The sequence below is a fragment of the Tamandua tetradactyla genome, chromosome 24 (genome assembly GCF_023851605.1).
Source record: "Tamandua tetradactyla isolate mTamTet1 chromosome 24, mTamTet1.pri, whole genome shotgun sequence".
NCBI classification, from domain to species: domain Eukaryota; kingdom Metazoa; phylum Chordata; class Mammalia; order Pilosa; family Myrmecophagidae; genus Tamandua; species Tamandua tetradactyla.
The window spans coordinates 21659159-21673624 of record NC_135350.1 but is presented as its reverse complement, the minus strand read 5'-3'; the positions used below and the strand labels follow the sequence as shown (position 1 = coordinate 21673624).

The 14466-nt window shown below is 38.2% G+C and overlaps 1 long non-coding RNA gene across 3 annotated transcripts in view; it reads right to left on the bottom strand.

Annotated features, from left to right (window-relative positions):
- LOC143668096 (uncharacterized) overlaps positions 1-2825 on the bottom strand; it is a 61887-nt gene extending 59062 nt beyond the window's left edge. For all 3 annotated transcript variants that reach the window (XR_013168294.1, XR_013168297.1, XR_013168295.1), the window contains exons 1-2: positions 2487-2825; positions 653-755 (exon numbers count right to left, since the gene is read on the bottom strand). This is a non-coding gene — a long non-coding RNA (uncharacterized LOC143668096). The remainder of the gene's footprint in view (positions 1-652; positions 756-2486) is intronic.
- Positions 2826-14466: the final 11641 nt, after the last annotated feature.

Here is a 14466-nt window from a genome sequence, read left to right as displayed (position 1 = left end):
TGCAATATTGACATTCCTTTGTTCTTCCTCTTGCAAAAACATTTTTTAATTTGTACATTTAGTCTATCATTATACACTCTAGGCATTCCTAGATTATACCATCTCAGTCTTTATCATCTATCTTTCCTTCTGATTTCATTTGTGCCCCCAACCCTCCTCCCTCTATCATTCTCACAGTCAGCTTCATCCAGTGTACTAACACTATTGTATTTCAGTTAGGTAGTATTGTGCTTTCCATTTCTGGATTTTTACAGTCAGTCCTGCCACACAATCTGTATCCCTTCATCTCCAATTACCCAATATCTACCCTATTTCTATCTCCTGTTCTTAACTGAAATTCTCTAAGTTCATTCATTAATGTTAGCTCCTATTAGTGAGACCATACAGTATTTGTCCTTTTGTTTCTGGTTAATCTCACTCAGCATAATGTCCTCAAGGTCTATCCATGTTGTTACATACTTCATAACTTTATTCTGTCTTATAGCTGCATAATATTCCATCATATGTATATACCACAGCTTGTTTAGCCACTCATCTGTTGATGGACATTTGGGCTGTTTCCATCTCTTGGCAACTGTAAATAATGCTGCTATAAACATTGGTGTGCAAATGCTTGTTTGTGTCCTTGCCTTCAAGTCCTCTGAGTGCATACCTAGTGATGATACTGCTGGATCATATGGAAGTTCTATACTTAGCTTCCTTGCCTCGACCAGCTCGGCTCCATGTCTCATGTCAGGACTGAAGAGAGGTGACAGCTAATCAAGAAAGAAAGACAGGAGACAAAGATATAGTTAAAGCTGGGACCAGGTGGGACTCAGGGCTCTTGTAGAAACTCAAAGAACCCAAGAGATTCAGCACTGTTTATTTTATACTCTGTGAGGTAAAGAAAGTAGCAAAATGTAACTAAAGAACCCAAGGAGGAAACACAGGCTGAATCATCTACTTCCCTGTGCCTGGGTGAGTCAAAAGTTACACCTTTCCCAAGGCCTCCTTCTGTCCCAGCCTCAAGCAGCTTTGCAACACTTTAGTCTTTTCAAGGCATCAGGTGCCTATTCCCACACAGACAGCCTTCCTATATCTGTGCAGTGAGCATGTGACCTCTGTCTCATCCACTCCCAACTTCTCCCCCATTTTTATTTTTTAAATGCAGCTCGAAGGTGTTTAATTGGAGGGTTTGGATTTGGTTTCGGAGGATCTGGATTCTAACTGAAATGATAAGAAACAGGATTAGTAGCAAAAGGATTATAGCCATCAAATACCAAGCTGAGTATTTCAAAATATTTAGAGGATTAAAGCCTTGTAATTCACTCAAGATGTTCCATGTCACCGTAGCAGAAACAACTTCATCGTGACTCTTTTGCATGCTTAGAATTTTTTCATGTAATTATTTTAAATTTAAACTGATATTACGGTAGCTCCAAACTCACTGCAAATGCTTTTGAACTTTAGGTCAGCTCCATAATGACTTATCATACAGAACTGATGTCATGCATATGTACTGATAATTAGCATGTCATAGCAACTTTTGTCTGAATTTTAAACTTTCTACCTCATTGCCAATACCTATGACTGCAGCCCCTAAAGCATTAAGCTTGTCTTCTAATTTAATATCTATTTTTTCTAGTTCTTGCAGGGCAACAAAAGTGTTTTGAGCTAAGTTATATAACAAAATGGGCATTTTGTATACTTTGAGAAAGAGCAACTACAGAAGTGTTAGGGTCTGGTTTCTCCAGGACAGGAAAACCTGAAAACCAGGGGTATCTTCACCTGCAGCTTGAGCCCCCAAAATGCTTTTATTTTTGTAGGGAAGAAAGTGATGCAGAGGAAGGGGTTTTAGACAAAGGTCACTTACTTACTACAAGGGGCCCCACTAGCAGCAGTACTCAAATAAATGTCTTGCAAAGCTGAATTTAGATAGCTCTCCTCCTCCTCAGGGTCAGAATTATACATTTCTGTCCTTGCTCTCTCCTGTAATTTTATGTCATCACCCCCCATCTGACGGTTTATGCATGGTCGGTTTCTCAGAACTACAGGGTGGAGGTTCTACGGGAGCAGAGCTCTTTGAGGATAATTCAAGACTGTCATACTCTGTACAGTTTCATTTAGAGTTTCCTCAATACTTGACCCTGCTGTCTCAGTTTTTGGGAGCCAGCCACCGTGTGGGCCAGAATCAATACATTTGTGAATTAAGGACCACATAGAAAAGGTATAAATGGGTATTTTATCTGGGCCTTCTGCTTTGGAATGGTCTCTTAGCCATTTTCTCACCTTAACCCAGGTCTCTGGATTGACTGTTCCTTCCTTGGGAAACCAAGGACAGGTTTCTTTTACAAAATCTAAAAAGGTATTAAGCTGGCTTCTCCTAACATTTCCTCCCCTAGCCTTAAGCATAGTCTTTAACATACTCACATAGAATTCCCATTTCTTTGAACCAGAATGTCCCATGATTATTACATATGGCTATACTTTTATGCACTTCCCCTTACCTTAGTTCCAAATTGTGCACACACCATGGGAGCATTCCCTCATCTTGGCTTAGAGTTCCTCCATATTCGGGCCCTGTTCGGGTGCCACCTGCCATGACCAGCACGGCTCAGTATTGGGACTGAAGGGAGGCAACTGGGAATTAAGAAAGAAAGACAAGAGACAAAGATATAGTTAAAGCTGGGACCAGATGAGATTCTGAGCTCTGATGGAGACTCAAAGACTCCAAGAGGTTCAGCACTGTTTATTTTATAGAGCTGAAGGTAAAGAAAGCAGCAAAAGTGTAAATAAAGAATGGGGAAGGAGGAAACATGGAGCAGGGGCTGAACCATCTGCTTCCCTGTGCCGGGATGAGTCAAAAGTTACACTATCCAAGGCCTCCTTCTGCCCCAGATTCAAGCAGCTTTGCAACACTTTAGTCTTTTCAGGACATCGGGTGCCTATTTCCACAGAGACAGTTTTGCTATATCTCTGCAGTGAGCATGTAACCTGTCTCATCTGTGCCCAACACTTCCTGAGGAACCATCAAACTGCCTTTCACAGCAGTTGTACCATTTAACATTTCCACCAACAGTGGAGAAGTGTGCCTCTTTCTCCACATCCTCTCCAGCACTTGCCATTTTCTGTATTATTGATAATGGCCATTCTGGTGGGTGTGAGATGATGTTTCATGGTGGTTTGGGTCTGCATTTCCCTAATAGCCAGGGAATTTGAGCATCTCTTCATGTGCCTTTTGGCCATTTGTATTTCCTCTTCTGAGAAGTGATTGCTCATGTCTTTTGCCCATTTTGTAATTGGGTTGTCTTGTTGTTGTTGAGTTGAATCATCTCTTTATATATTCTGGATACTAGACTCTTATCTGATATATTGTTTCCCATTGTATAAGCTATCTTTTTACTTTCTCAACAAAATTCTTTGATGCACTAAAGTGTTTAATTTTGAGGAGTTCCCATTTATCTATTTCTTTCTTCAATACTCATGCTTTGGGTGTAAGATCTAGGAAACCTCCTCCTATTATAAGATTTATAAGACATTTCCCTACATTTTCTTCTTAAAGTTTTATGTTCTTAGATTTAATGTTAAGGTCTTTGATTCATTTTGAGTTAATTTTTGTATAGGGTGTGAGATATGTATCTTCTTTTATTCTTTTGTATGTGGATATCCAGTTCTCCAACCATCACTTATTGAAAAGACTATTCTGTCCCAGGTGAGTTGACTTGACTACCTTATCAAAGATCAATTGTCCATTGATGAGAGGGTCTATAGCTGAACACTCTATTAGATTCCATTGGTCAGTATATCTATCTTTATGCCAGTACCATGCTGTTTTGACCACTGTAGCTTCATAATACGCCTTACAGTCAAGTAGTGTGAGACCTCCAACTTCATTTTTCTTTCTCAGGATATTTTTAGCTATTCAGGGCACCCTGCCCTTCCAGAAAAAATTGGTTATTGGCTTTTCTATTTCTGAAAAGTAAGTTTTTGGGATTTTAATTGGTATTGCATTGAATCTGTAAATCAATTTAGGTGGAATTGACATCTTAACTCTATTTAGTCTTCCAATCCATGAACATGGTATGCCCTTCCATTTATTTAGGTCTTCTCTGGTTTCTTTTAGCAATTTCTTGTAGTTTTTTTTTTTTACATAGGTAGGCATCAGGAAATGAACCCCGGTGTCTGGCATGGCAGGTGAGAACTCTGCCACTGAGCCACCTTGGCCTACCCTGTTTTAGTTTTCTTTGTATAGGTCTCTTGTATCCTTAGTTAAATTTATTCCTAAATATCTGATTCTTTTGGTTGCTATTGTAAACGGAATTTTTTTCTTGATTTCCCCCTCAGATTACTCATTACTGGTGTATAGGAACACTACAGATTTTTGAGTGTTGACCTTGTAACCTACCACTTTGCTGTACTCATTTATTAGCTCTAGTAGTTTGGCTGTGGATTTTTCGACATATAATAACATGTCTGCAAACTTCTTCCTTTCTAATTTTGATGCCTTGTATTTCTTTTTCTTGTCTAATTGCTCTGGCTAGAACTTCCAACACAGTGTTGGATAACAATGGTGATAGTGGCTATCCTTGTCTTGTTCCTGATCTTAGGGGGAGAGTTTTCAGTTTTTTCCCATTGAGAATGATGTTAGTTGTGGATTTTTCATATATTCCCTTTATCATATTGAAGAAGTTCCCTTCTATTTCTATCCTTTGAAGTGTTTTCAACAGTAAAGGATGTTGAATTTTTGTCAAATGCCTTTTCTACATCAATTGAGATGATCATGTGGTTTTTCTGCTTTGATTTGCTGATATGGTGTGTTACATTAATTGATTTTCCTATGTTGAACCATCCTTGCATACCTGGGATGAATCCTACCTGGCCATGGTATATAATTTTTTTAATGTGCTGCTGGATTCTATTTGCAAAAATTTTGTTGAGAATTTTTGCATCTATGTTCATTAGAGAGATTGGTCTGTCATTTTCTGTTCTTGTAGTGTCTTTGTCTGGCTTTGGTATGAGGGTGATGTTGGCCTCATAGAATGAGTTAGGTAGTCTTCCCTCCTCTTCAATTTTTTTGAAGAGTTCGAGCAGGATTGGTACTAATTCTTTCTGGAATGTTTGGTAGAATTCACATGTGAAGCCATCTGGTCCTGGACTTTTCTTTTTTGGGAGCTTCTTAATGACTGATTCAATTTCTTACTTGTGATTAGTTTGTTCAGGTCATCTACTTCTTCATGCGTCAATGTTGGTTGTTCATGCCTTTCTTGGAAGTTATCCATTTCATCTACATTGTTGAGTTTATTAACATAAAGTTGTTCATAGTATCTTCTCATTATCTCCTTTATTTCTGTGGGGTGAGTGGTTATGTTTCCTCTTCCATTTCTGATTTTATTTGCATCTTCTTTCTTCTTTTTGTCAACCTCACTAAGGGTCCATCAATCTTATTGATTTTCTCATAGAATCAATTTCTGGTTTTGTTGATTTTCTCGATAGTTTTCATGTTCTCAATTTCATTTATTTATGCTCTAATTATTATTTCTTTCCTTTTGCTTGCTTTGGGGTTAGTTTGCTGTTCTTTCTCTAGTTCTTCCAAGTGAACAGTTAATTCCTTGATTTTTGTCTTTCTTCTTTTTGATATAGGCATTCAGGACAATAAATTTCCCTCTTAGCACTGCCTTTGCTGCATCCCATAAATTTTGATATGTTGTGTCTTCATTTTCATTTGCCTCAAAATATTTATTGATTTCTCTTGTAATTTCCTCCTTGACCTATAGTAAAAGTGTGTTGTTGAACCTCCACATATTTGTGAATTTTCTGGCCCTCTGCCTATTATTGATTTCCAACTTCATTCCTTTACAATTTGAGAAAATGTTTTGCATGATTTCAGTCTTTTTTAATTTATATTGAGACTTGCTTTGTGACCCAGCATATGGTCTATCCTTGAGAATGATCCATGAGCACTTGAGAAAAAGATGCATCCTGCTGTTGTGGGGTGTAATGTTGTATAAATGGCTGTTAAGTCCGGTTCATTTACTGTATTATTCAAATTCCCTGTTTCTTTATTGATCCTCTGTCTTGATGTTCTGGCTATTGATGAGAGTGGGGAATTGAAGTCTCCAACTATTATGATAGATGTGTCAATTTCTCTTTTCAGTGTTTTCCTCATATTTTACAGCATTCTGGCTCAGTGCATAAATATTTATGATTGTTATGTCTTCTTGTTTAATTGTTTCTTTTGTTAATACATAGTGTCCTTCTTTGTCTCTTTCAACTGTTTTACATTGAAAGTCTAATTTGTTGGATATTAGTATAGCTACTCCTGCTCTTTTCTGATTGTTATTTGCATGAAATATCTTTCCCCAACCTTTCACTTTCAGTCTGTGTTTATACTTGGGTCTAAGATGCATCTCCTGTAGACAGCATAAAAATGGGTACTGTTTTTAAATTTATTCTGCCAGCCTATGTTTCTTGATTGGGGAGTTTAATCCATTAACATTTAGTGTTATTAATGTAAGGGCAGTACTTTCTTCTACCACTTTGCCTTTTGGATTTTATATGTTGTATCTAATTTTTCTTCTTTTTACCTTTACTTATAGTCCTCATTTCTACACTCTTCTCCACACCTTTCTCTCCTGTCTTTTTGTATCTGCCTCTAGTGCTCCCTTTAGTATTTCTTGCAGAGCTGGTCTCTTGATCACAAGTTCTCTTAGTGATTTTTTTTGTCTGAAAATGTTTTAATTTCCCCCTCATTTTTGAAGGACAATTTTGCTGGATATAGAATCCTTGGTTGGCAGTTTTTCTCTTTTAGTAATTTAAATATATCATCCCACTGTCTTCTCGCCTCCATGGTTTCTGCTGAGAAATCTATGCAGAATCTTATTGGGCTTCCCTTGTATGTGATGGATTGCTTTTCTGTTGCTGCTTTCAAGATTCTCTCTTTCTCTTTGACCTCTGACATTCTGATTAGTAAGTGTCTTGGAGTACATCTATTTGGATCTATTCTGTTTGGGGTACACTGCACTTCTTGGATCTGTAATTTTAAGTCTTTCATAAGCTTTGGGAAATTTTCAGTGATAATTTCCTCCATTAGTTTTTTCTCCTCCTTTTCCCTTCTCTTCTCCTTCTGGGACACCCACAACATGTATATTCATGCACTTCATGTTGTCATTCAATACCCTGAGTCTCTGCTTATATTTTTCTATTCTTTTCCCTATATTTTCTTTTGTTTTTGATTTCAGATGTCCCATCCTTCAGTTCATTAATTCTGCCTTCTGCCTCTTGAAATCTAACATTGTAGGTTTCCATTGTTTTTTTCTTCTCTTCTACTGTGCCTTTCATTCCCATAAGTTCTGTGATTTGTTTTTTCAGACTTTCAGTTGCTTCTTTTTCCTTGTCCCTTGCCTTCCTTATATCCTCCCTCAATTCATTGATTTGATTTTTGATGAGGTTTTCCATGTCTGTTTGAATATTCTGGATTAATTGTTTCAAGTCCTGGATCTCATTTGAATTGTTGGTTGGTTCCTTTGACTGAGCCATATCTTCAATTTTCCTAGTATATTTTTATTTTTTGCTGGCATCTAAGCATTTAATATTCTTAATTAGTTTATTCAGGTGATTGTTTTCACGTTTTTTACCTACGATTTTCTTGCTGAATGACTTTCTTGTCTATCTGTTCTTTGACATTCAGTTCAGATTATTCTAGACCTCTAACTTAGGTTTAGTTTCATGGATCAGAATTTTTCAGTTTTTGTTTTCTTGTTTCTTGACCTGACTATATGGTGCCTTTTTTATATACCCTTTAGAAGAGTCTACTTAGATATTATAGACCCCAGTCAGATTTTCCCAGACCAAACTGGCCTCCTCTCAGGAGGAAAGAGTTACCTGTGTCAGTTTTTCCTGCAGGTGAGACCCAGCAGATTGAGACTTTCCTATGAAGCCTCTAGACTCTGTGTTTCTCCTATTCTGCCCAGTCTGTGGCACCTTTCTGCCTGTGGGTCCCACCAGCATAAGGTAATGTGGTACCTTTAACTTCAGCTGATTCTCCCTGCTGGGGGTGTTGTTGAGACAAATGAGAGGTTGTAGGCTGGCTTTAATCAGTTCAGTTTTCCAGACCCTGAAGTTTGAATTCCTTGAGGGAGGGGTTCCACTTGAGCTGGGCCCCACCCCTCTCCTCAGGAAGGCACAGCCTCCAGACAAGGTTTCAGACAAGCTTAATTCCACCATTACCTGAGGCAGTTGGAGCCTGAGAAGCCCTGCAGCTGTATCCAAAGAGCAGTCAAGCCATAGAAGCACAGCCACAAAAAGGAAAAGGAGAAAAAATCATTTTCAGAGCTGGGTCCCATTTCCTTGGGTTTGCCAATCAAGAGCTTAAGTTGGTATGTTGCTCTGTGTATCTCCAGGTCCTATGTGGTCCCTTCTTTCCTTCAGGTCCCAGACCCTTTCAAGTATTTTGTGCTGTGTGATCCAAAACAACCTCTGTTTTTTTTCTTTTTCTTTTTCTTTTTCCATCAGCTCTGCCCCCTGTGCACCAGGGCAAAACCCAGCAACCTCAGCTTTTGCTCGGGGTTCAGCTGAGCTGGGGGCTATTTTTAGTAGTCAGAATTTGTTAGTTCATTCCACAATCGGAGCTTGATTGGGCTCAGCCCCTTGCTGCTAGTCTCTTTCCTTTCCCCTCTGGGAAGCAGCGTGTGGGGGAGGGGTACCAGCTGCCATAGCTTGAGGGTTCAGGGTTCTGGGTGGGATCGCAGATGGTCCAGCTTGTCCAGAATGCTGTACACTGTATGACCAGTCACTGATGTGTCCTGGCAGTTGTTCTGTACTATTCCTGGCTATTTACTAGCTGCTCTGGAGGACGAACTAATCCCACACCTCACTAAGCTGCCATCTTGGTGCTTTCTCTCTTACTTTCTCCTTTGCAGGAATAAGTTTCATAGGGGCAAGCCCCAAGATCGAGGTCTTGGCCTATTAAATTGGCTGTCTCCAGTACGTGTGAGACTATCAGGAATTCCCCGGGTAGGGAAGTTTAAAATTTCCTCCTTTCTCCCCATTCCTCAAAAGGATTTTGCAAATACTTTTTTTGTTCTCTGCCCAAATTACTCTGGGATGTTTTGGGGGCATTACACTAACCAATACAAACCAGCAAGATCTCAGTCCTTATTTAAGATTTCTTGTAATTATCATGTTCAAATAAACTGACTACACAAGTTAAATTAGATAGTGTGCTACTAAAAATATCAATTTTTCACAAAATAAACATTTATTCCTTTCATCTCACACAGAAGTTAAAGTTTTAAAATATAGAATATATCATCCTTTACCCTGTATTCTGATTTACTTTAGTCCTATCCAGATAAGATTAATTCGTATCTCTAGTTGAAGTCTGATCACTTTTTCAACTTTTTAAACACTTGCTATATGGGGTACTGCTGACTCTCATAGCCTCAGAGCTCTACCTCTGAGTTTCAGGTGTCACATAAATACCCAAAGTGGCAGGGAATGACCAGGTCTAACTTCATTCTGATTTCTCACTAACAAGGATCAAACAGAAGTTCCAGAGACCACAAAGGTCCCTTCATGCAACCATCAATGACAAGTGCCCAAGCAGCAGATCTGACAATTGACCCTTATTGTATCTCCATTGTCACATGTGCCAAGACTTGACCCAGGTACTCACAGAACTTTAGTCAACAGCAGAGTAATACAGCTCAAGCATTGGACCTTTCTTCCCTTCCAGGATGCTAACCCTTCTTAATTCTCTGATGCTGTCTTTGTTGACTCTTTTTTTTCCTCATTTCTCAAATGTTTGTTTAATGTTCTGTCCATTCAACTCTTTCATGGCCTCCAAAAATGGGTTTCCAATCCATTTCCTCTCCCTTTTAGGTTCAGATCAAAATCTCTAAACTCTTCCTATTCATTTTCACTTGGATATTGTTATGGTTTGAAACTGTTATGTACCCCAGAAAAGCCATGTTCTTTTAATCCAGTCTTGTGGGGCAGACCTATTGTCTGGGACCTATTGATTAGGTTGTTTCCATAGAGATATGACCCACCCAATTCAAAGTGGGTCTTAATCCTTTTACTGGGGCCCTGTTTGAAGAGAATAAAAGCAGAAAACATAGAACTCAGAGCTGATACAGAAAGCAGATGCTTAGAGACAGAATTGCCCTGGAGATGCCAAACAAGGACCCGCTGAAGCTCAGAAAGAAGCCGCTGGAATCGGAAGCTGAAGGCAACACCACCTTGGTGGGAAGGACGAGGAGAGACCAGCCACGTGACTTCCCAGCCGACAGAGATGTTCCGGATGCTGGCAGCCCTTTCTTCAGAGCCCAACTGTCTTCTTGTTGATGTCTTAAATTCAGACATTTCCATGGCCTTAGAATTGTAAATTTGTCACCTAAAACCCCCCTTTGTGAAAGCCAACCCATCTCATGTATTCTAACAGCTTTAGCAAACCAAAACAGATATCCAAGAAGTATCCAAAATAGAACTTCACGTATTATCTTACTTTCACAAATTCTGCTCCTTTTTCCTCTATTCCCATCTTAGATTCATGTTTTTACCAACAGTCAAATCTCCCACACTAATGGGTTGCCAAGTCTGTTGGTGACACTTTAAGGCCCTATCTCAGAATTGACCTCTGTTCTCTGTCCCCTTTCAGTTTCTTCATTCAGCCTCTCATAGTTGTAATATAGAGGAATGCAGTTGTCTCCAAACTGATCTTCCTGTTACTTGTCTTTTCTCCATTGAACAACCTCCTGGATAACTCTTCTTAAAGAAATGCAAATCCGATTTTATCATGGCCCTGCTTATAAGTTTTTGCTGTCTCTCCCTGTCCCACTGGACTAAGTCCAAACTTAATCAGAGGGGCTGTACAAGACACCTTGCCATATGCTCCAGCCTACAATGCTTGCTTTACTCTATGATATGCCTCATTATACTCTCAAATGAATTTCTCTTTATCCCTCAAATCACTATTTTTTTTCATGTGTTAAACCCTGAGTGAAATGTCTGATCTTCCCCATGCTACCTCCACCCAACATAGAAAACTTCTGTATTTAAAAAAAAACAAAAAACAGATCAAATGTATTTGGCTAAAAAGTCTCCCCTGATTCCCTCAGTGTCTAAACTACTTCACATTGGTTTAGGCCAAGTACATAATTCCAAGGGTCTGCAAAACATCCTGCTAGGAAGTTAGCTCCTTGCAGGCAACAGGGGCTGTACTTAACTGGCTTACCACTGTATCCACAGCACTAATATTTTCCCCAGTACATAGTCACTGTTCTCTTTATGTATTTCTAGTGAATGAATCTTTTGCCTTCTGACTTCAGGAAGACAAGATATACGGTTAGACAGGATATTCGTGGAAAGGGAGATGTTAGGGAAAGAAAAAAAAATCAAGCTAGTCATTAACAAAAAAATCTAGGCAGAAGGGAAAACTCTGAAGTCTATAAAAGAGATATCCTGGAATGCCAGATAAGAAAGAAGGTTCAAAGTCTCTGGAGTGGACCGAGAAAGGGTGGCTAAAGATGGAGATCCAGTGTTAACACTCAGATGGTAGACCTTCTCCCTCTGAAATCACATGGTTCTTCAACAATGCTTTGTGTTGCAATTTATCTGTTTACATGTCTGCAATGCCACCAGAGTGTGAGTCCTCTGAAGGCAGCAACCCTACCTTATTCATCTTTGTACCCTGAACACTTGTTGCAATGATTACCACTTAGCCACAGTGTCAAGATAAACTTCTTATTACACTGAAAAAATGTAGGTATAATCAATGATTTTAATAAGCCTGAATTTCCCTGCAAGGCCACTAATGAAGGCATATCTGGAGATAGGACTCTAACAGTATCAGTCCATTGAGATTCTGGGAGTCCAAATCACAAGTGATACTAAGAGGCATGCGTTCCTCAACTGTATTTTTAGGGCAGTAACCCTGAACTTTATGACCAGGTCTATTTCTATCTTGGTCCTGGCATAGTTTTTAGCATTAGATTAACAGCTCAAGTTAAATTACCTAATAAATTCTTGCCATGATTTGGTCAAAGTCTTCTCTAAAAGGATGACTTTTACAATTTGTTGGCACATATACTCTCTAAGATTGTGATCTTTGTCTGGTTTGAGTCAGATACAGTCTGCCCCATTTTTAAAATACAACTTTATTTAGATAATAAATGATTGAGATAATATGATCAATCAATCATAATCTCAATAATAATTATTGAGATAATATGATTCACATACCACATAATCATTCAAAGTATACAACTGATGGCTCACAGTATCATCATGTATTTGTGCATTCAACATCACAATCAATTTTGAACATTTTTATTACTACAAAGAAGTAACACTAATAAAGGACACCAAAACATCCCATATCCCTTATCTCCCATTTGCTCATTTTTTTTGTATTTTCTTACACAAATGTCCATAAAGGGAGTGTCAACCACAAGGTTTTTACAGTCACAAGTCACACTGTTAAAGACACATAGTTATACAATCATTTTCAATAATCAAGGTTACTGGATTACAGTTCAACAGTTTCAGTTATTTCCTTCTAACTGTTCTAATACACTAAAAGCTAAAAAGGGATATCTATATAATGCATAAGAATAACTCCCAGGATAACCTCTCAACTCTATATTTGACATCTCTTAGGCACTGAAACTTTACTTGGTTTCATTTCTCTTCTCTCATTAGGTCAGGAAGGCTTTCCCAATCCTATGATGTCAGGACCAGGCTCATCCCCAGAAGTCATGTCCCACAATGTAGGGAGAGTTACACCCCTGGGAGTAATGTCCTATGTAGAGGAGAGGGCAGCGAGTTTACCTACAGAGTTGACTTGAGAAAGAGGCCATATCTGAGCAACTAAAGAGGTTCTCTGAGGGTGACTCTTAGGCCCCAGTTTTTTTTCTTTTTATTTAGAGATCATTTCAAACCCCCAGAAAAGTGGCAAAAATAAAAGTATATAAATATTTGGTTATTCCTTTACTTAGATACAACTGTTTATATTTTTCTCAATTTGTTTTATCATTTGCTTTCTCTTTCTCTCTCTTTGCACATCTAATATATATAAATACATGCACATATACATGTATATACACACACACGAATTTTGAACTGTTTGGGAGTAAGTTGTGTTTATCGTGGTCCTTGTTATAACAGTTATCAACATAAGTGAATGTCTGACTGTAGCAATCTGTTTATCTACTCTGCCAACTTCACTTCAGTTTTATCAACTGACCTAATAATGAACTTGAAGGCATTTTTCCACTCCAGAATAGGACCCAGTCTAGGGACCTGTATTGCATTTAATTTTCATATCTGTTTGACATCTCTTTAGTCTCCTTTAATCTGGAACATTTCTACAGCTTATCTTTGTTTTTTTTTTCTGTTTTTTTTATGACATTGACATTTTTGAAGAATACACACCCACACCCACCTTTTATTGTAATGTTCCTCAATATTACTTTTGTCTGATACTTCTTCATGGTTAGATTCAGATTTTTGCATTCCCAGTTAAAGTCTAACATTAGTGCCAGGTCTTTTTCAGGGCATCACATCTGCAGGCACACAATGTATATCTGCCTCTCATAGGTGATTTTGATTTCTCCATTTCAGGATTATGACTTTTTCTCTTGTGATGAATAAGCAGTCTGTGGGGAGACATTTTAAGACCATGTAAACATCTTTCTCCTCATCAATATTGCCTCCTAGATTTACCATTAATGATTTTTGTCTGAAACATTCATTACTATGTTGATTGAAAATGGCTGATGATTTTTTCCGACTCCAGCATCTCTCTCCACATATCCTGGTTGGCACACAGCCAAAATATTTGTTTATCTGTTGGCAGAATGGATTTTTTCATTCCTGTTTTTTTTCCAATGTAGACTTTTATTTTTAATCAAGGTACTTACTAGACTTTTGTTTCTTAGTGGGCCCTTTACTTTTGTGCCTTAAACTTTGACTTAGAAGTTACTTTTGCATTGTAGAAGTTACTTCTGCATTGGTGGTATGGTTGTATGCATGTATGGCATACATTGGTGATAGGAATATTTGTTTTTAAACATGTTTTACTGGTGAAGCTGCATATTGGTGCATTATGATTTTATGCATTGATAATAAATTTTGTTGGATAATTGGGAATCATGCAGTAGTGTACAGACAATTTAAGTCAAGCTTCCAGTCCTGCTTTTGCCACTGTGAACTTGAGCAAGTCACCTAGTCTCTCAAATTTTATCACATCACATTCACTGCAAGGGGAAGACAGGTATTCAAAGATCTATGAGGTTCCTTTAAACTCTGGGATTGCATGCTATGTGACAGAATGATTAAGATTATGAATCTACTGAAAAAGTGTTCCTGAGGAAGTTTCTTCCAAGATATTTTATGACTTCAAAATCAACTACTACTTTAAGTCAAAATTAATCTTTTTCCCCATGTGAAAATATTCAGACTTATTTTTAAAGGCATAGTTAAAGCAAA